Source organism: Anabrus simplex, chromosome 7 (assembly GCF_040414725.1).
Source record: "Anabrus simplex isolate iqAnaSimp1 chromosome 7, ASM4041472v1, whole genome shotgun sequence".
NCBI lineage: Eukaryota > Metazoa > Arthropoda > Insecta > Orthoptera > Tettigoniidae > Anabrus > Anabrus simplex.
The window spans coordinates 309,465,725-309,489,807 of record NC_090271.1 but is presented as its reverse complement, the minus strand read 5'-3'; positions in this window follow the sequence as shown (position 1 = coordinate 309,489,807).

Sequence of the window (24,083 nt, the reverse complement as noted above, 5' to 3'; positions counted from 1 at the left end):
ATATGAGGGGACTGCTGAAAACAACGATACAGGGGTATTGAAAGGGTTGGACTTTGTGAAACGGAAGTGCAATCTGTGGACTTTTAAAATGACCGAGTGAGTTAGCCGTGTGGTTAGGGGCGCGCAGCTGTGAGCTTGCATCCGGGAGATAGTGGGTTCGAGACCCACTGTCAGCAGCCCTGGAGATGGTTTACCGTGGTTTCCCATTTTCACACCAGGAAAATGCTGGGGCTGTACCTTAATTAAGACCACGGCCGCTTCCTTTCCATTCCTAGCCCCTTCCTATCCCATCATCGCCATAAGTTCTACCTGTGTCGGTGCGACGTAAAGCCAATTCAAAAAAAACTTTTAAAATGTGTGGTCGGCGCTCGGTGATGTTTGGAACATCCGTTCGAAATACTTTTAACGTAGTCTTACGTTCCTCGACAACGGATATGAAAATGAAAATCCACAGCCTGTTTCCAGTCATTCGACCGCGTCAGGAATGGAATGAATGAAGCCCCCTTCTAGCGGCGAGGATACGAATTGTGCCGGCCGCCGAAGCCTGTCGCACTCGTCTGGAGCAATGAATAATGAATGCCAGATGAAATGAAATGATATTGGAAAGTGTTGCTGGAATGAAATATGACAGACAAAACCGGAGTACCAAGAGAAAAACCTGTTCCGCCTCCGCTTTGTCCAGCACAAATCTAATATGGAGTGACCGGGATTTGAACCACGCAACCCAGCGGTTAGAGGCCGGAGCGCTGCCGCCTGTGCCACGGAGGCTCGTTCGACAACGGATATATGGAAATACAATGTTTAAGCCGCTGTTAGTGTTTGGGTAGAACGCGGATATCGGAGAGAGTATTTCACTTACGATTATGTTAAATGTTTCAATTGACAGATAAAAGAGGGGGCTACCTGTTACAGAAAAACATAAATAAGTAAAAATGCAAAAAAAATGAAACGTAGTTTTAGTGAAATGGCGCTTGAAAATAAGGAAACATATGAGCTAAATATGTAACGTCACACGCATACTCTGTTATAAGATGGCGCTCAGTTGGAGGTTAGCTTTCATTTGGTTTCTGTCTTTCGTTCTTTCTTAACCCGTTTACCCTCCACGGTTAGTTTTTCCGTCGTACTGAGTGACGAATCCCACCTGTACCCTCTCAAGGACAGTGTCCCGAAGAGTGAGACTTGGGGTCGGGGGATACAACTGTGGAGGAGGACCTGTCCATCTCCTAGGCGGCCTCCCCTGTTATGCTGAACCGTGGCCTTGTGAGGCATGGAAGATTGGAAGGGAAAGACAAGGAAGAGGCCGTACCCTAAAGTTAGGTATCATCTCGACATTTGTGTAGAGGAGAAGTCGGAAACAACTGAAAAACACTTCGAGGATGGCTGAGGTAGGAATCGAACCCCCTCTAATCAGTTGACATCCCGAGGCTGAGTGAATCCCGTTACAGCCCTCGTAAGCCTTTTCAAATGTTGTGGTAGTGCCGGGAATGGAATCCGGGCCTCCAGGGACAGCAGCTAATCATCGTTATGAATCGTGGTCACTTTTGATTTGAATGTTGTGCGAAGCAACTATCCCACTACATTGGGTAATTCATTTATTGATCTTTCTTTTACTCGTAATATTACTCCGGAGTCCGGCTCCATGGCTAAATGGTTAGCGTGCTGGCCTTTGGTCACAGGGGTTCGAGGTTCGATTCCCGACAGGGGCGGGAATTTAACCATAATTGGTTAATTTCACTGGCACGGGGGCTGGGTGTATGTATCGTCTGCATCATCATTTCATCCTCATCACAACACCAGGTCGCCTACGGGAGTCAATCGAAACACCTGCACCTGGTGAGCCGAACTTGTCCTCGGACACTCCCGGCACTAAAAGCCATACGACCGGGCGAGTTGGCCGTGCGTGTAGAGGCGCGCGGCTGTGAGCTTGCATCCGGGAGATAGTAGGTTCGAATCCCACTATCGGCAGCCCTGAAAATGGTTTTCCGTGGTTTCCCATTTTCACACCAAGCAAATGCTGGGGCTGTACCTTAATGAAGGCCACGGCCGCTTCCTTCCAAGTCCTAGGCCTTTCCTATCCCATCGTCGTCATAAGACCTACCTGTGTCGGTGCGACGTAAAGCCCCTAGCAAAAAAAAGCCATACGCCATTTCATTTCTTCATTACTCCCGAACTCTTAAATTATTTCTCATGTCACAGACCCGTACTACGCCGAGTTATTGCCACATTCCAAGTGTAGCACGTTCTACTGAAAAAAATATAAACAAAATATTTGTATTTTATTTTTAATAAGTAAGTCTACGAAACGCTCAAAATCCTGCAGCCATTACAATAATGACAGCCTACAGCCAATTTTGTTTGTTTGTTTTTGATTTGAAATCGGAGCTACGTCTATCAAACACACGTCGGGTCGTGCCACATTCGACCAATAGGACACAGTTTTATTGGGATATGGATGCGATGCAAATCCCGTAGTAGTGAGTGGTCCTGTAAGTGGTGTTCATTCCTTCACTATGTATTCAACGGACGAGTATGTTGATATGCTCATAATTTAAAGGGTTGGTCTACACCTTCGAACGTAAAAAAAGTGGGTTGTATTAAACATTTGTTTCTGCATCAATGAAAATGAAAATTGAAAGGAAATTTATTATTACACACACATCGTTCCTTAATAATATTCCTACATCCTTGTCATTATATATAATTAATTATTCCACATGGTGGTGTATCAGGGCCACTATTTTGCCATTTTCCTGATAATTTTAAAACCTAAATATTTTCTATTATTATTTTTTATGATGATTAGTAATGCTATAGCTACAACATATACTAGAATCAGTGAAGTCCATAAAGTATAAATATCCTTGTCATGAAGTTGTTTTCAAATAGTCAATTTTTCAATAATTTTCACTTGACAGTGCCTCCGTGGATCAGACGGCAGCGCGTCGGTCTCTCACCGCTGGATACCGTGGTTCAACTCCCGGTCACTCCGTATAAGATTTATGTGGGACAAAGCGGATGCGGGACAGGTTTTTCTCCGGGTACTCCGGTTTTTCCTGTCACCTTTCATTCCAGCAACACTCTCCATTCTCATTTCATAGCATCTATCAGTCATTAATAAATCACTTTGGGAGTGGCGACCCCATCGTACTAATAGCCTATATCTGCTTTATTCATTACATTCCTGACCCGGTCAATGACTGGAAATGTAGGTTTTCATTTTCACTTGAAAATATAATTTTGAACTTAACCAGTGAAGATAGCTCAATAATTCTAGACGATCATCTTCTTCTCTATGAAATATACACGCATATAATTTTCGTCTTATTATCTTAAAAAAATTCAGAGTAATCAGGGAAAGGGTTCTGAAAATCAATACGGGAAACGAACAACGAATTTCCCGATAATGGGCTTGCTTGGGTGACAGAGCATCACATTTTTAGTCATGGACATTAAGCGTTTCGTGACCCATGTCTATTTAGGTTATTTTCTTCTTCTACATGTGAGGAACGTGTCCTGAACATTTGGCCTTATTGTTACACCCTGTACAGGGTCTCTCACGTAAACTACGACCGAACGCACAGTGTTAGCACTCTGCGCTACGACAGCTGCCTCAGCCGAACTAACGTCGCGCTCGACCGCCCTGCTTTAAGCGTGTATACAGTTTGCCCCCCTCAAGGCCAACTAGATAGACAGGCCATAAGGCTCCCCCTACACTTCGGGCGCTACGTCATACTAGTCGCCGGCTGCCTCGCCAGTGACTTGTAGGCTGATCTGAACCTCGAAGCAGTGAGGCTATCGATGGTATTGAATGATATAAACGTGTGTGCACATTGTGAATTATGCCCACGTCGTGTTGTATACCTGGTTGTAAAATCAACTATAGTTCAAAACAACCTAATATTTCAGTGTCTAAATTTCCTACTGACTTGTTTCGCAAACGAAAGTGGATCATAGCCATCCATCGAGCCGAATTCGTCACTTCAGCGAGCTCAGCTGTGTGCAAAAAACACTTCGATGAACGTTTCGTAATTGGGGAGGATTCTGTTAAAAGTCCTGATGGGTCTATTTTAACTGTAAAACCTAATCATTTAAAACTCTCGAAAGACGCTATTCCTAAGTTTGAAAATGTGCCTGCCAATCTTTCTAAAAATCTTCCAACACCGAGCAAAAATCCTATTCAAAGACAACAAGAATTGAAAAAAAACGAGAATAAGAAAGAAAGAAAGAAAGAAAGAAAGAAAGAAAGAAAGAAAGAAAGAAAGAAAGCTGAGAAGGAAGATGCCAGGATCAAGGACTTCGATGACGTTCAGGCTAATTTCAGTATTAAACGCCAGTTAGATTTGGCAAAGTTCTGGCAATTTCAACAGCCGAAGTCTCTGTATTTTAAAATTTTATATTGAGGAAAATATTACGAAAATTGGTACTTCTTTAACATTAAACGAGGCTCTTGATTTTAAAGCCATTAAACATGATATTTTCATGAATGATAACCCTGATATACGTGCAATAATTGACGGGGGCAAGATATTAAAATGGTCAAATTTTAAAAGTATTTTTAACTTCATGTTTAGTCCTGCTTGTAACTCAAAAGTGACTGTCCACGACAAAATAGAAACTCTGCACAAAATAATCGATGAAAATGAACGTGAAATTGATGAGTGTATCTTTACTGATAAATTAGAATTTTGTAAGGGACAGTTAAATTTAACCTTTGCAAAGAAAGTGTCTTACTCCTGTACACTAATAACATGATTCGCTTCAATATTTGCATTTCCTGGGGCGTAAAAGAAGATAAGACAGTGAACGTTTCTTACAATGCCTCACCCGGTGTATTTACAGTCTTTACTGCAAAACTAGGCACGGGAAATTCGGGTATTGATGACTCACATTGGAATTACTTGAAAAAGAAATTAAAATTGTTAAATGAGCATGAAAGATTTTGTAACTTGTTGGATGGAGTCTACGTAAATCCTAAGCTGAGCTATAAAGGAGGAAAGGCTCTTATTTTGCTAGTGGCTTTACGTCGCACCGACACAGATAGGTCTTATGGCGACTATGGGATAGGAAAGGCCTAAGAGCTGGAAGGAAGCCCCCGTGGCTTTAATTAAGGCACAGCCCCATTTGCCTGGTGTGAAAATGGGAAACCGCGGAAAACCATCTTCACGGCTGCCGACAGTGGGATTCGAACCCACTATCTCCCGATGCAAGTTCACAGCCGCACCCACTTAACCGCACGGCATCGCCCGGTAGGAAGAAAGGTAGAGGGAGTTGCTTTTAGCAGTAAAAGTGGAGAAAATAACACTACATTAGCTACAACTGCACAAACTTTTATGTTGTCAATCAGTCTTAAAAGAAATAAAGACGTTGATTTGTTTCCATGTAAGAACCTAACGTGATATTTCTTAGAAGAACTAACTTTGCAAGTCTTTAAAGTATTAACAGATAGCCCTATAGGTTATAAGGTAGCATACATAATTTCTGATAATAACAGTGTTAGTAGGAAAATATTTGAAAAGCTGTGCAAAAACAATTTACAAAAAACTTTTCTAAACCCATTTGACGAAACACAAAACTAAATGAATTAATATTTGATACTGTTCATTTATTTAAAAGCTTATGAAATAACTGGCTTAATGAAGCTGACAACTTACCCCGATTTTCACAAACCTGAGCCAGACAAAAAATTTATATCTGGGTCTATCTAATGCGGCCTTGGCTTGCTCCTGCCCTGAACCAAAAAGTGTTGTAACCAACACATTTAGAGCTACAAAATGTAAACCTGAATATTAATGTTTCTACATGAGGATTCTCAGAGAAACATTCTGATTTCGCTTGACAACAATGTTCTGGAAAACGAAAACGTCATGTTTAAAACATGCAGTGATTGTAGAAGTAGTTTTGTACATTTCGTTGACAAATGTATATACATCTTTTTTGATATATTATTGAATAACAATAGAAAAGTTATCGTACACAAACTCGTGGCTAAGAGGAAGAAATCCTCAAGAAAAGAAAAATGTATAAACTGAAACCTTAGGAATTGTTAGGTAAGTTTTAAGTTGAAGCTTAATTCCTAAGAAAGGTGAATTGCCATCATGTATTTGCCTAGTAACATTAAAACTATATTTATACGATTATGGGTTCTAATCTTTTACATGAAACCGTGTCCCGTTACAAATGACAGATGTCAGCTTAATATTACGTAAAGAAATGTACATAAACTGCCCCGCCAGTTTTCTCCACGCATAAAACTCGTGTAGTATAGAAGCCTAAATAAAGCCACAATTGAAAGAGTGTTCAATTATATCGTTAAGGTTGAATAAATGGACAATATCATGGAGACAGTGAGAGCGGGCCGTACACTGCCATGATGAACGCCAGCCACTCTCGTGACGTCACGGTCCGAGCCTTGTGGCCTGTCTATCTAGTGCGGCCTTGCCCCCCTCCCCCCTTCCTTTCCAATGTTTATATAGAACACGCAGTAAAGGAAATCAAAGCGATCAAAGCGAAATTTGGAAAGGGAATCACAATCAAAGGAGAGGAATTCAAAATTCTGAGATTTGCCGATGATAATGTTATTTTATCTGAGAATGCAGAGAATCTGGGGAAGTTGCTGAATGGTACGGACGAAGTCTTTAGTGAGGAGTACAAGATGAAAATAAATAAGTCCAAAACAAAAGTAATGGAGTGCAGTCGTACGAAGTCAGGTGATGCAGGAAATGTTAGATTAGGAAAGGAAGTCTTAACGGAAGTAGATTAATATTGTTAGTTGGGTAGTTAAATAACTAGTGATGGCAGATGTAAGGAGGACATAAAAAGGAGACTAGCACAAGCAAGGAAGAGCTTTCTTAAGAAAAGAAATTTGCTCACTTGGAATATTGATATAGGAATTAGAAAAATGTTTTGAAGACTTTCGTGTGGAGCGTGGCATTGTATGGAAGTGAAACATGGACGATAACTCGCTCAGAAAGAAAGAGAATATAAGCTTGTGAAATGTGGTGTTACAGAAGAATGCTGAAGGTGAGATGGGTAGATCGAATCACGAATGAAGAGATATTGAATCGAATTGGTGAGAGGAGATCGTTGTGGCTAAATTTGATGATAAGAAGAGATAGAATGATAAGGCACATGTTAAGACACCCAGAACTTGTGCAGTTGGTTTTTGAGGGGATAAGAAAGGTAGGGGTAGACCAAAGTATGAATACGACAAGCATATTAGAACACATGTACGATGCAGCAAGTATGTAGAAATGAAAATTTAGCACATAATAGGGTGGCATGGAGAGCTGCATCAAACCAGTCTATAGACTGGTGACTCAAACACCAACAGTCTTACATGAAATTTTACCTTATAAAGGATGCTGGAAGTGCCGTCCTTCCTGGGTTATACAGACATTGTGTCTGGTAACTACAATCTAGCTGAGGCGAGTGATTTCTGCCACTGTAATGGTTCAGATTTCACTCGTAACCTTTTTTTTCACCCCCTCCAATATGTGAGAATTTCTTGGATGCAATTTTTCTTTCAGTTTACCCCACAAGTAAAAACCACACACTGTTAGACCTGGAAAACGAGGGGGAAATAGACCAGCACTGCAAACACTTCCAAAATTGTAAGAATGGAATCTTCTGCTGTATGAGCAGGGGCTGAATCTTACTGAAACCACCCATGAGATTTTTCTTCTTCAGTTAAATGATTGAAGAAAGGCGTCAAAATTTCATCTGTGACCTCTCTGCATTTACTGTTGTCTCAAAAAAAAAGAATATAGGCCCAATTAATCGTCTTGGACTAACAGCACATCAAACACCAATCTTCCTGTAATAATGAGGTACTTCATAAACCCCATTACGATTTTCTGCACACCAATAGAGAGTTATGACTGTTCACACAACCATTAGGAGGAAATCAGAACTTTTACATACAAAAATACGGTGTAGCAGTGATAAATCTCTCACCCTGTTAACATCTAAGATTCAGACTGGCGACTGATGCTTGCCAGGTCGAAAACGTGCAGGCTGCTTGCAAGGTCAGGAACTATGCGCGCGACTCCAGTACTGCAGCTTACGTATCCGAGAGTATAAACGCCCCTTGGACGGTCTTAGTTTATGTGAGAGATCCTGTATATGGAAGGCTTTGCCTACTGGGCAACGTCTGGTTAGAGGAAGCTGAATGCCATTTTCTGATAAACATACAGTGAGACTGTTTACCAGGCTTGGACCTAACAATGAGTTGAATTAACAACATTTACTGATTACCAGAATTAGTTAAAATAGCCAGGAAGAACATATAGCAACAGTTACTGTTTTGTGTCCTTCACTTCAGAATCTCTGCCTTAGGAAGTGAGCGGACGGCTTAATTGCCTGCAATATGGAAATGGCGGTCTTGTGTAACAGAATTAATGACCTTTATTAGTTGGACCGTGGTGTAGTGTGAGGTGGAGCGAATGTGACTCAAAGCTGGGAGGCATGTCTGCGGTTGGTTTGATCTGAAGCCGCGTCACTGCAGTTGTGTGGTGGCGAGGTTGGCAAATATTGAAGAGTAATTGACCGATTTGCGGTTGTCATTTTCTGTTCTCTGTAACAGCCTGTTCTAATGTTTAGATGGTAGTTTGAACCACAGTTATGTTCATATCTAAAAATCAACAGTTGTATACAGCGTGAGGTATTGTAGGTTACAATAATAATAATAATAATAATAATAATAATAATAATAATAATAATAATAATAATAATAATAATAATAATTGTACCGGAGGTACATCAACTCCGTTCATTCAAAGTGAGCGCCTTTTAGAAAGCCATCTGCTATATGATCAGTGAAACTTATTTTAGAAGAAGTTCCGGACTTTGTCTTCAGATGTCTCTACGGTTGACTTATATGCTCCCTCTGGTGGAAGATAGACAATTACTCCTCAAAGAAATTTTTAGTTTCTAAGTTGGCAAAACTGTAATATTTGTAGATTCTTTTATGTGTTCTTAGGTTACTAGCATTGCCACCTCTTCCTTTTTCTTCAAAATTTTCGACCATTCAGGAAATTAGGATGGTGGGTGTGTACAGGGCTTCGTCCCCGAAAGTTCTGGAACCATCCTCGCCGCTATAAATGCTGGGAAGTTTTGGGCCATGTTGTCTTTGCTATCGTTCCAGTCAAGAGGTTTAGAGTGTGTCGGAGGCAGGGGACAAGCCTTTCCTATCACCGGAAGGCCCACCAGCTCAAGGAAATGGCAGACATCTTTTAATCATGTGATAGTTCAGAAAGCTGACCTGAGGGGAAGGTTTCAGTATTATTTCGTAATGTAAATTTCAATCTTTCAATGTAAATTTTCAAAGAAGTCTAAAGACCTTATTCTAACTTAAGGAATACAGAGTGTAACCCTCTTTTAATTATTTTCAACTTGGTATTGGGGTGAATATGTTTTCGTAAACTTTATAATTTATTTCTTCCTGTTGTAATTTTAAATTTTCTCTCCATCTAGTCACCTCCCTAGTATATGCTTAGCCTCTGTAACTTCGGGCCATAAGCCCACATAGGGTAAAAAAAAGAAATTAAGTGAGCTTCAAAAGAGTGCAAGTGTCGCCTCCTATCATTTTGGTTTACGGCCGATATATTAAATCTTTTCTTTTTTCACTAAGGCGAGGTAGAATGGGCACTTATTGTTAACGTTTAACTGTTCTTATTTAAATGTAACTGAGACTATCTAGCGAATAAGACAGTGAGAACTGTTTGTATTTGACCTAACGTTAAAAGCAGATCGTGCCTTGGAGAGGCTTGAATCCTGTAAATTTTGGAGAGTAGCTTCCTGTGTGGAGCAAAGACGCTATTTCGAATGTTGTAATTTTTGCAGTCCCTTCTCCTTACTTGTAATTGACTGGAGCAGTAGTGCCCTTGGTTATAGTGTAACGTTTGAGCTAACTTATCTCTTAAAAATCATTATGTCTATTGTACCTGCTTGTTCTCAGGTTTCAAATAACTGTTGTTATGAGAGTTGTAGAGCTCCCCTTCTGTCTATCCAACTGTTATTTATTATTGTTTAACAAAGTTTAAAATCTGAGAAGAGAGAAAAAGGAAGGAAAGGAATAACATTTCAAATTTTAGAGTTTTAAATGAAGATTTGATCTTTTCTCTGTCCACCCATTCAGACCCGCACCTTCTTACACCTCAATGCTCCACGGAAAGTCCGTAATAATAATAATAATAATAATAATAATAATAATAATAATAATAATAATAATAATAATAATAATAATAATAATAATAATAATAATAATAATAATATAATGCACGCCTCTATGCTGTAGTGGTTAACATGATTAGCTGCCACAGCGCGGAGGTTCGGGTTCGATTCCCAGGTCTGTCACGAAATTTGAAAAAATGGTATGAAAATTAAAACAGTGTTCGCTCAGCCTCGGGAGCTTAACTGACTAGAGGAGGATCCGATTCCCACGTCAGCCATCTTCGAAGCGATTTTCTGTAGTGTCCCACTTTTTCTTCAGGCAAATGTTGGGATGGTACCCGACTTAATCCGGTAGAGATGGAGAGTAAACGGATTAAATAAATAAATAAATAAATAAATAAATAAATAAATAAATAAATAAATAAATAAATAAATAAATAAATAAATAAATAACCGAGCCACCGAGCTAATGGGTTTGAAGAATGAAGGTTAAATTCCCCGATCCGGCTGGATCTTGGACCCGGAAATGAATAATAATAATAATAATAATAATAATAATAATAATAATAATAATAATAATAATAATAATAATAATAATAATAATAAGGTAAAAATAAAATGGCTAGAAGAAACTAAGGCGGACCTCCAAGAAAGAAATATTACAGACGACATCATGAAAAATCGTGGAGCTTTTAGAACCAAAGTAGCTAATCATAAATTTAGGGAGAAACCAAAAAAGACAACTGGTAGGAAGTGGTCGACAGAACGCAAGATGCAACACAGTGCATTCATGAAGAGATTTTGGGAGGATAAGAAGGCACAAACCATCAAACCAACTAACAAGTTCAAACGCGCTCTATGAATGGGCATAACGAAGGAATAATAATAATAATAATAGAGCTTGAAATTCTATGTCCATATCTATAGTAACGTAAAGGTGTATTATGTCCGAAGGCAGGTCCGACCCTCCACAGAGGTCTGCCTAACCCGGATTTACGTACGGTAGGGTAGTCAGTTTCATTTCGCTCCTCCATTCCCTTACCCCCCACGCCCAATATTGCTTAACTTCGGAGATCTCACGCGATCCGGTGTTTCAACAAGACTAAGGGTGTTGGCTACATGTCTACAGAATAATAGATTTACTAAAATACTACTTAATATAATCGTAATATCCTTACGATGGATTTTTCAGAAAAAATATTATTTCATTATGCGTAGTGTTAACCGTAGATTGGTCAACAGCCCCGTTCGAGCCTGTCTGTGTGCAGCAGTTGTGTGTGAAGTAGCTAAGCGTGCGGACCGAATGTGAAAGGTGAAGAATGACAATAAAGATTATAGCCCGTTCCAGGAAAGACTACCCAGCTGGAGTCCTGCTATGAGAGACTTGTAAAAACACAGCAATCAGTTGAGTGTGGTCATTCATGGTTGAATATAATGTTGTGTGTGTGTGTACTAATTGGTTCATCTTGAAATGAAATGGCGTATGGCTTTTTGTACCGGGATTGTCCGAGGATATGTTCGGCTCTCCATATGCAGGTCTTTTGATTTGACTCCCGTAGGCGACCTGCGCGTCGTTATGAGTATGAAATGATGATCAAGACGACACATATACCCGGCCCCCATGCCAGCGAAATTAACCAATGATGGTTAAAAATCCTGACCCTGCCAGGAATCGAACTCGAGACCCTTGTGGCCGAAGGCCAGCACGTTAACCATTTAGCCATGGAGCCGGATGGTTTATTTTTAATAAATCTTACTACTACCAAGAAGAAATTAAGTAGGATTTACAAGAAATAAACGCTACAGAATACCATCACATATCGTAAAGCAATCACACATTCGCGGAGAAAGCTAAAAAGTGCACTGGAAAACAGAGGGCAAATGAACTCAAGAAACAACACAGCGAACACATGACGAGATGTTTAGAGGAGGAGAAGAAAAAGAAGAAGAAGAAGAAGAAGAAGAAGAAGAAGCCGTCAGACCAAGGTAACAAGTTCAAACGTGGACATAACGAAACATAATAATAATAATAATAATAATAATAATAATAATAATAATAATAATAATAATAATAATTTCGACGTTATATCGTATACCGCATTCTACGAACGCTAACCACTACACCACAGAGGCGGAACCACCATAAACAACTCTTCAAATATTCGACCATATTTACCGAGTTTGAACTCCTGAGGCCGATGATGCACCACTGATCGCACAGGGAACTTGTGTTATTTAGTCCAGCATTACTTTTACATTTCATGGTAGTGCGAGCTGTAATTTATTGGAATAAAAGATTTTATTTCTTAAACTTCGAATTAAGGGACTTACAACGATAAGTTAAATCTCCCTTGGTATCTCACCCTTGTTTCTCCATGTAACATCCCTTAAAAATCCTTGAACGAGTACACTGTAATAATTGATACTGATCTGCTGTCAGTTAGTGTTCGTAATTTTATGAAGTGTAAATTGTATTGCGGACGTGACAGCGTCATTTGTTATGATGTCACTAAAATGTCATTTTAAATTTTAGCCATATATCCGCCTGTGTGGTGTAGTGGTTAGTGTGATTAGCTGCCACCCCAGGAGGCCCGGGTTCGATTCCCGGCTCTGCCACGAAATTTGAAAAGTGGTACGAGGGCTGGAACTGGGTCCATTCAGCCTCGGGAGGTCAACTGAGTAGAGGTGGATGCGATTCCCTCCTCAGCCATCCTGGAAGTGGTTTTCCGTGGTTTCCCACATTTCCTCCAGGAAAATGCCGGGATGATGCCTAACTTAAGGGCACGGGCAATTCCTTCCCTCTTCCTTGTCCATCCCTTCCAACCTTCCCATCCGCCACCAAGGCCTTCTGTTCAGCATAACAGCTGAGGCCGCCTGAGCGAGGTACTAGTCATTCTCCCCAGTCGTATCCCCGACCCAATGTCTCACGCTCCAGGACACTGCCCTTGAGGCGGTAGAGGTGGGATTCCTCACTGAGTCCGAGGGAAAAACCGACCCTGGAGGTTAAACAGATAGTTTGACCCCTAATGTATTGGAATAAAAGAGTTTATTACTTATACGTCGAATTCAGAGGCTTAAAACGATAAGTTAAATCTCTCTTTGTATCCCACCCTTGTCTCTCTATCTAGCATCCCTTAAAAATCATTGAACCGTTACACTGTAATAATTGATACTGATCTGCTGTCAGTTACTGGTCGTAATTTTATGAAGTGTAAATTGCGTGGTGGATGTGACAGCGTCATTTGTTATGAAATCACTAAAATGTCATTTTCAATTTTTGCCTTAATTATCTCAAAATTATGTATTTCCACTTAAAAGTCCTTTTTTCTCTCAGAAACTAGACAACGGTCCGCCTCTGGGGTGTAGTGGTTAGCGTGATTAGCTGCCACCCCCGGAGGTCCGGGTTCGATTGCCGGCTCTGCCACGAAATTTGAAAAGTGGTACGAGGGCTGGAACGGGGTCCACTCAGCCTCGGGAGGTCAACTGAGTAGAGGTGGGTTCGATTCCCACCTCAGCCATCCTGGAAGTGGTTTTCCGTGGTTTCCCACTTCTCCTCCAGGCGAATGCCGGGATGGTACCTAACTTAAGGCCACGGCCGTTTCCTTCCCTCTTCCTTGTCTATCCCTTCCAATCTTCCCATCCCTCCACAAGGCCCCTGTTCAGCATAGCAGGTGAGGCCGCCTGGGCTAGGTACTGGTCATTCTCCCCAGTTGTATCCCTCGACCAAGAGTCTGAAGCTCCGGGACACTGCCCTTGAGGCGGTAGAGGTGGGATCCCTCGCTGAGTTCGAGGGAAAAGCCGAACCTGGAGGGTAAACAGATGATGATGATGATGATGATGATGATTCACAGTTTGTTTGTCCATTATATATACATACAGGGTAATGAAATGAAATGAAATGTCGTATGGCTTTTAGTGCCGGGATATCCTAGGACGGGTTCGGCTCGCCAGGTGCAGGTTTTTCTATTTGACACCCGTAGGTGACCTGCGCGTCGTGATGAGGATGAAATGATGATGAAGACAACACATACACCCAGCCCCCGTGCCACTGAAATTAAGCAATTAAGGTTAAAATCCCGGACCCGAAGGCCAGTACGTTGACCGTTCAGCCAACGAGTCGGACACATACAGGGTGTCTTATATAAACTCTGACCGAGCGCACGGTGTTTGTACGCTGCGCTACGGCAACTGCCTCAGCCGAACTTACAGTATGTCGCGCGCGGCCACCCTGCTTTTAACCGTGTATACAATCTTATGTGAAATCTTACCTTATAAAAGGTGTCGTCCTTCATGGGTTATACAGGCATTGTATCTGGTAAGCACATTCTGGCTGACGCGAGTGAGCTCTTTCATTGGTAACGTTTTCCTTCAGTTCCTCCAATGTGCGATGATTCGTTCGATATATATTTTTTCCTTCCAAATAACCCCACAAGCAATCATCACATGCTGTTAGATCTGGAGAACGAGGGGGAAACAGACCAGCACTGATCACTCTGTCTGCAAACACTTCGAGATTGTAAGAAGGAAATCTTCTACTCTATGAGCAGGGGCTGAATCTTGTTGAAACCACCCACACGATTGTCCTTCTTCCGTTAACTGATGGAAGAACGGCTTCAGAATGGCATCATGGTCTCACCATATTAACAGCTGACATTCAGACTGGCGACTAATGCTTGCCAGGTCAAACACGTGCTGGCTGTTTGCAAGGCGCGCGCCTCCAATACTGCAACTTACGCTTCGCCCTGTCGACGGTCCTAGTTTATGTGAGATACTCTGTATTATTGAATTCAGGGAACAATATGTGTCGTGTGGAAGAAATAATTATAACGAATATCCAGTTAAATTAGAAGTAAATCGAGGGTCTTATTTTGGGCCCATTAATATTTCTCGCATTTATTCTTGATCAACCTCATCGAATGAATTATTCTGATTGAATGCTGCATGCAGATGTCAACCATTGACAACTATGAACATCTTCAGTTAGACCAGAATAACAAAGCGGAACGGATGAAAGGAAATATTTATTTATTTATTTATTTATTTATTTATTTATTTATTTATTTATTTATTTATTTATTTATTTATTTATTTATTTATTTATTTATTTATTTATTTACACGTGGCGAAGGTACGGCTCTTGGCCTCTGTTACACTTAACCACCTTCTTTGCGATAGGATAAATAGTCTTCTTCTTCTTCTTTCCTGGCCGTTTATGTAGGCTTGCCCATAACACAGGCACCAGATCTAATGGCACTTCACTTTTCCTCAAGGCCGCCTCAGCAGTTCGTCACACCCACATAACATTTCAATAGTGATTTGTTGAAAGTCGGGAGATAGTGGGTTCGAACCCTACTGTCGGCAGCCCAGAGGATGGTTTCCCGTTTTCATATCAGGCAAATGTTGGGACTGTAACTTATTTAAGGCCTCGGCCACTTTCTTTCCACTCCCAGACCTTTCCTATCCCATCGTCACCGTAAGACCTATCTGTGTACTGTTTTTTAGTTGGTCCTACTCCTTGGCCGAATGGTCAGCGTGGAGGCCTTCGGTTCAGAGGGTCCCGGGTTCGATTCCCGACCGGGTCGGAGATCTTAGTCACGTCTGATTAATTCTTTAGGCACTGGGACTCGGTGTTTGTGTTTCTCCTAACACTCTCCTTTTCATATTCACACAAAACACCGCACTACCAATCATCACAAAAACACCCATTAGTATTTACATTCCTCCACAAAGGGCTTGCGTCAGGAAAGGCATCCGGCCACAAAACAGGGCCATATCAACTTGTGCGGCACAATTCATACCCACGACTCCACAGGTGAGGGAAAAGCGGTAGAGGAAGAATAATAATCTAAATCCACCAAAACACTTTAATACATGTCCGATAAAACATGACTGCAATATGGCGCCGAATAATTGAAGTGATACATAGCACGCAGGCCTACAAAACGCATCTGCAATGTTTCCGACTTACACCATATGTTGCCTAAGCACTTTATCGGCAAACTTTCCCAGCCTTGGTGCCATGGTGAGAGTTTGTCGTGCATTATTTGCCGCTTAGACACACCGGCATACTGCGTTTTTCTTCTAACCCCTAGACTGGTAAAGTATTCTCCTATGATTGTGACTGTGTTAGAGCGAGCCTCTTAAACCGTTCTTTAGATTCACGTACATTTAGTGAGAAAAATAATATTACTTCGAATGCAGACCAACCTGTTAATTAAAAGATTTGAATACTAAATCACATGGAGGTTTCGAAAGACATTTTAACGTATCATATTATACAGAATCACTGTGGCTGTGCCTATACTTTGGTAACATTTTCCAAAATAACGAATACACACATTTATTATTACTATTCTCCTATTATATTCATAGGATACTGTAAAAGATCTCGGTAAAGCGTCAGCAGAACGCTCGGAAGAACTCCACCCTCTCCTCGCCTGTACCACTTTCGATCCGTCAACATCCAATAAATTCCTACGCCATGCCACCTATTACTAGGTTACAGTATCTTATTTTCTTCCCTCTTGTCAGAGGACAGAGCAAAATATAGCTTCCACTGAAGTCTCGTCTCATTTATAGCAATGACAGTATTTTGGGGGTTTCCACCATTTTATTTTAAGGCCTTGGGAGGAGCAAATTAGTCTGACCTCTGCAGCATGTGACGTCACCGAGTTAGGGCCCCGCCGACAAGGTTGCCGGGTATTTGCTGTCACTGAGATAAACTTGTTTCCACTCACAGAAATTCCCGAGCAGTCACAGGAGATTTGCGGTCACTCTAGCAGGAGGTGGCCTCATTAGCTAACCTTGGGGTATCCCTGCTAACTTGCCTACGCCTCTGCTCGCTCACTTTGAGATCAACAGTCTTCTCTTGTTGGTATTAATTAGAGAAACAATGTTTTAAAATTGACGCATGGATGAAACGTTTAAAACGGGCACTTTTTTTGTTCTACCTGCTATAAAAGACATGAAAATATAAATTACACATTCCAAACCTATACGACCTAACGTAAAATGAAACGAGGAAAATTATGGTGTTATTGAAATATCTGTAAGCCTATTGATTATTTCATAAACAACCTCCAAACTCGAGTACTCGTAGTATTTTGGTCGACTAGAGTGATGACCGCACTTCTCTGGAGATATATACCTCTCGCTCCTCGACCGACCCAACCCGGGTACAAACACAATCTCAGCGACCGCAAATGTCCATGATTTTGTGGTGACAGTAAATCTCCGTGACCACAAATGCCCTGACAGGGCTGCTCGCCCCTCAGCAACCAATGAGGAAAGAGCCAGGCGCTCAACGTAATCACTTTCTGTCGCCACTCTGTTACGTCACTGGAGGTCTGCCAACGGTGTAAGAAAGAAGTGAACCCAGGGCATTCGTATTCGAGAGGATTCTAGGGCCTTCTCCTTCCCCGAAGTGTCTGGGAGGGCTTCCTATTTAAGGCAGGCTGGACGAGCTCGAGTGGTTTAGTTGAGTTCATTCAGATAATGAGTTGAGGTGTTCTGCTGTGGAGCACTGGATCATTCAGTGGACAGTCAGTGACGACAAAGTGCTGTCAGCGCTGTATGCGGAGTTGAGCAGCGCAGTACAACGAGTACCCTGCAGGCAGTTCTGTCCATGGACTGAGTGTTGGTTCTGTTCTGGCTGTATTCGAGAAGTAGTCTCTCGTATCCAGCTGCTGTGAGAGAACATGTTTGTCTATTGTGCAGCGTGAGAGAGGTCGGCATGGGACAGTGAATTAAGCCTGCTGTGAGTGTATGGACAGTATACGACATAGAACATTATGAGACTCTGTTGTGCGCAAATTGTGAAGCAAGCGTCCGTGATAGTGTACAGCGAGATAACTTTGGAAATGACTCAGACTATAAGTGACAGTAGTGAAAAGTGTGTAGTGATAGCTTTGTCTGTAAACGATAGGGTGAATAACTAGTGTAACTTATGATTGAGAAGTGAGAGCAGAGAGAGCACGAACTGATATAATTGTGTGTAGTAGAAGTTGTGATCCTGGTTGCCTGTGTAGTTGTATAAGCAATTAGTGTTAGTTAATAAATCCTGGAGAAATCACAACCAGTTGTGTGTTTAGCTACTACTCCCACCATGTTAAAATATGGAAGTAATGCCAATCAGATCATAAATACTGTGTGTTTCTGTGGTGATTGGTAGTGTGGTGCGGTGTGTCAATGAAACACACATTGCCAGAGTCAGGTGAATCAACGGGGTAAACCTAAAATCACTCACCTAGACGTGAATCAAATACGAGGCATATAAACTGAAGGCCGCTACGGTGACAACTCAGAGAAGGAAATCGTTATATAGAGTGGCAAAAAAGTAAGTGTGCAGTATAAATTTGGCATTTGAATTCAAGTGGCAGTGTAGTTTTCTCTACAGAAGATGTTGGAAATGTGCTCCTGCGTCCTGCAAACATGTCTACACCTCACTGAACACTTGCTGACGGGACGCAATCTTGTTGGAACCAACCCTCTTGAATCTCATGTTCATTGAAAGACTCCAGAATTTGAGGCGGTAACGTTTCGTGTTGATGGTTTAGTTTAAAAAAATCGGCTCCAGAACAAGCAGCCGACTTACGGCACAACATACCTTAATCTTCTAATTGTGTAGGGGCATTTCCTTCCACTCGTCAGGGCTACCAGCGCTCCAGTTCTGACTGTTAACGTTAGCGGACAGATGAAACCGCCATTTCAATCCTAAATGTTGGTCTCACTGCACTGGGTGGTTACTTTTTGGACACCTGTATATGTCTTAAAATAATAATCAATTCAAAAAAGCACATAATTTCTAGCTTGTGCTCGCTAGTGCTACTCTACATGATAATTCCTGTAACTCTTGAATGAGTCCGGTCTGACATAATCCTCTAATTCTTTACAGCAGACCCTTGTGCCATTTTTCATGGCAAGTTATTCATTACTAGTGTTCTGGTTCGTACTCGAACCTGTGTATATGTCTTATACTTAATTCAGTCACCATACAAAGCTCAATATTTCCGAGCATTTTCGTTAGATGGCAGTGCTACGCCATCTTTAATTTCCAGGCCATGCTTCCTGTCGAAATTGGGTAATGATGGTTACTCCTTGCTTTTTTTAATGGGATCGCGATGAGGAACAACGAGATGGACTCCACACCAAACGATACCGCTTTTCTGACCTATCAGAAGGTTTTTATAGCAAATTTAAACCGAGATTATACCTGTCTGACCATGTTATTGTTCTTTTACATTTCTCAGGTACATGCATTTTAAAGTTACTCATTGGTGCGAATTGTTCTGTCCTTGAGCGCACGGTTGTGTGTGTGTAGATGTGTCGGGCGTGTTATTTGGCTATTTGATGTACGGTCCTAGTGCTTCGTATTTATGTGCCTCTCTACGTTTATCCTTCGATTACATGAGTGTTGGTCATTCGTGTCAGAGCCCGTACACTTGGATCTGTACGAATTGTGACCTTGCACATCTGGTGTGTCTTAGTTTGCCTATCGCATGAACCTTGTGTTCGATGCTTCTCGTTCCTACGGAATACTGGCGTCCCTTATATCGATGCAGTCTGATTTGGTGACCCGGCTTGGAGGGGAAACCGTTGTGAGTGAAATGAACCTTTTTACGGACCGGTGGCCTCGCGCCACATATTTTCTATTATGTTCGGGTGCTGATTGTGCGTGCGTGGGTGTTGTGTGTATGGATTGGACGAAGCAGAAGCCATAATATATTATGTATATTTTGTCCTTATTAATTCATGTGCTGCCCTTTCATTTGTGCTCGTACCTGACCGGGCCTGTATTTGGCTTATTTTTTATTTCTATGGCCGTCATTTTATTTCTCATTCTCCTTTTCCTTTTCATTTTTCCTTTGCGATACTTGACTTATGGTGTTCGCAATCTCGTGGCTTTCAGCCATGGAGGTTTATAATTAATTTTGCTAGGCCCCTTCCTCCGTTTTGACGCATGTTTTTATTCCGTTCTGATGGGTCGTCTAACGAAAAGCATAATTAACTAAGAGAAAAATATATAAGAAAATGAACATCGACCGTGTAGGAGTTTTGGTATATAAAAAATTGGGAGAGAAGCAACAGAGTGTTATGGAATTGAACGTTTTGGTTTGAGCCTTATTACCATTTGTAATTCGGTGGGAAGCGTGGCTGAGGAAAAGGTTAAACATTAAATTGTGAAAAAGATTTACATGAAAGAAATTTGACGTCCGCCCGTATTGAATGGACGGACTTGTATCTTTCCTTGGTGATAAAAGTGGATGATCTTGCGTAACAACATCCTCACTTTTCATGGTTAACCCAGCGCTGTTGAACTTGGATGTTTATGCTCACTATGTATGAATTTCTTTTAACATTTTCCTTTCAATGTCTTTCTTCGCATGTTTCATTGATTTATTTCTTTCCTTAATTTACTTTTCAATAAACTTGGGATTCGTATGCTAATTTGCATTTGATTCATAGTAGCGTTAGACCTTTGGTATCATTACTATTGTTATGGGACTGATCTCCAGTTCGAGGCTTACATGTTGTGGCCTTTCCCTGTCGCGAACGCGGGACCTTGTTTTATTTAGTGTACTCGTTTCCTCGCGTTTCGGGTGTTACTTCTCCCTTGTCCCTTTTACCGGGATACTGGTGAGGGTATCGGCTCACCCTGTATTGCCTTTCAGTCGAAAATACAAGTAATTCCAGCATAAAATCACAATAAACGAGAAAAAATTACACTCATTTACTGAATACCGAGCTTCTACTCGGAAATTAAAATTTCTTCCTAAGAACAAGGAAGCCATGAACTACTTCATAAATGCTGCAGTGTTTTTAAGGTATCGACTAAATTTGAGGAGGATGAAGATTATGGCACAGAGAGTGTAGTGGGCACAGGGGCAAAAACGACGAAATATTATTGTACAATGACGTGGAGTTTTGCTGTGTGGTAACCAGAGTTAGCAAGGGCGAAGCCGGCGGAGTATTATTGTAAAATGACGTGAAGGAGTTTTGCTGTGTGGTAACCAGAGTTCGCAAGGGCGAATTCTTATTGTAAATTGACGTGAAACAGTTTTGCTGTGTGATAACCAGAGTTCGCACGGGCGAAGAGGGCGAATTCTTATTGTAAAATGACGTGAAACAGTTTTTCTGTGTGGTAACCAGAGTTTGCAGGGGCAAAACCGGCAAAGTATTATTGAAAAATGACGTGAAGCAGTTTTGCTTTGTGGTAACCAGAGTTCGCAAGGGCGAAGCCGGTGGAGTATTATTGTAAAATGACGTGTAGGAGTTTTGCTGTGTGGTAACCAGAGTTCGCAGGGGCGAAAAAGGCAAAGTATTACTGAAAAATGACGTGGAGCAGTTTTGCTGTGTGGTAACCAGAGTTCATATTTTTACGGTGTTCTAGTCTATGTGTTTTTATTGCGAACGTATATCTTTTACTCATATTTATGAGGTTAAGCCATACCTATCTCTGGTGTGATCCTGTATCTTTTTTTATAAAAATTATATTTGTTTGTGGCGTCGACCTATGAAGATCTTTTGCCACTACTTTCAGCATTTGAATGGAACCTGAGTGTAAGTGGAATTGCGGAATTGTGGAATGTTGAATGTGAGGCAAGGAACGTTAAGGACGACACGAACACCCAGTTCCCAGGCCAGGAATATTAATCAATTACAATTAAAACCCCCTGACCCGGCCGGGAATCGAACCCGGGGCCGCCGGGTGACAGGTGGACGCGTTGCTCCTACACCGCGGGGCCAGACGATCTTGTATCTACTATGTCTTTTGTTACGATCTATAACGAGTCTCTTACTGTCATATGCCCGTCTGTCACAGGGCCTTAGGGTGGATGGTCTGAAAGTACAGTTTATGGGGTGGGTGGATGTGCAATGTTCCGAATAAAACACCATCTGTTTTATCAATGTAAATGTAATTCACGGTGAACTAATTACTACACACACATACACATTATATTCAACCAAGAATGACCACACTCCACTAATTGCTGTCTATTTACAAGTCTCTCACAGCAGGACTCCAGCTGGTCTGTCTCTCCTGCAATGGGCTATAATCCTTATTGACATTCTTCCCCTTTCACTTTCGATCCGCACGCTTAGCTACTTCACACACAACAGTTGCACACAGACAGGCTCGAACACACAATGACTGTTCTATGCTCGACTCCAGATAAAGTCCGCCACTCACACGGTCAATACAGTCATTATCTTGGCTGCTCCACACATTGAACTACTGTACTTAAAATGACAACTAAAACAGCGGTCACATAACAGCAACAACGGTGATACGATATTCCTCACAGCAACGACAATGAACTCTGCTCAAATTTTACTCACACCAACTGTTCCACACACATACAGTACTCTAAGTAGGTGACACAGTACTCCAAGGCAGTACACACAAAGTACTCCGGTCCGTACACGAAGATACTCTGACAACGTTGGAATACTGACAACAGCTAGCGCTACTGCCGTCCCATTTCATTACTACAACTACTCACTGTTCGTGGCTATCCTCCTTTTATATCCTAATGATGGAGTACTAGGATCTTCGGGGATGGGTTAGATATGGAACATTCTCATTACACCTTCGAGAAGGCGCACGGGGAAACCAGATGAAGAGAATAAGAGAGAAGAGACCGCTGCATGTCTTCGGGCCGGCTGGGAGGTCCCCAGCCCGTGTTAGTCATCTCTTCCAGCAAATACCAAAGATAACTATGATAGGGCTGGGACGCAGCAACACGTTTCAGTGGGCTGAGCAGACTGATAAGTAGTGGTAGCACCACATTCTAGTTGACTAAGACTCATTTCTCATTTTCCTTGAACGACTCTCCAGTAACATCCGGGCTTTCTATGGCAGGCGATGGGAAAACTGCTATAGTTAAAACCACACTTAGAAATGGGGTCTTAACATACCGTACTTGAGTAGAAGTGTGGAAGTATATTTGCAATTTAAATTCAATAAATGAAATGAATATCTAAACTCATATATATTCGGAGTGTAGTCTCCGGAAAGGTCTGATGCAGATCATTTGAGTTGACGAAAGCTAGGCGACCTGCGCGGTCATGAGAATGGGAGACTACCTATGATGAGTTCTAAAGCTGAAGACTGAAGGTTACAATCCCCGAGCCGGCAGGCAATCAAACCCGGGACCCTTTGGACCAAATGTCGGCACGCTAATCTATTAGTCAACGAGCCGAACTAAACTCGTGTCTTCGTTCCCAAGTTGGTGAAGCTCTTTCTAGCCAACCTCCAATGGAGGTGAGCTACGTGTACGATTTTAACCACATACCAGCCCTCCTGCCAATCTAAAATTTCTGGTAGGACCGGAAATCCAACCTGGGTCTCCGAGGGCGGCAGTTAAAAGCCTTAATCCTTACACTATGGAGACGGTCAGTTATTTAGTGGTATCTCCCCTTAAAATACCTCCTCCTCCTTCTCTTCCTACTCCCGCTTCAAATTAATGGAGCAACTTCAACCAACGACAATGGGCACTCAAACTTGGCGGGCGGCACTCAAGGTATTCTGGTACCGTACTATGAAAGTTAACAAAGGAGAGTGTTACTTTAACTTTATCATGGCAAGCGTAGCGTGTTTTTTGACAAGGAATTATCATGCAGGTGACGATCAATGGCGCCGTCAGGTCACGGGCGTGCCTCTCCCAACAGGTAAAGTTGTCCGGAGATTAAAGTGGTACATGACTGCTAGAGCACTTAGAAGGAAAGCAGTAAATTAAACAATATTCTAATGTGTTATTAATTGACTTTCTGAAGTTTATTCGACCGAAAGTCGGAACTATAGTTGGTTCTACGAGTGCAGAAGTCAATTCTACAATGGCAGGCCAAGCCATAGTCCCACTTCTTTCCAAAATCCAGTAAATGACTGTCGAAGACAAAGCGAATAAATCCAA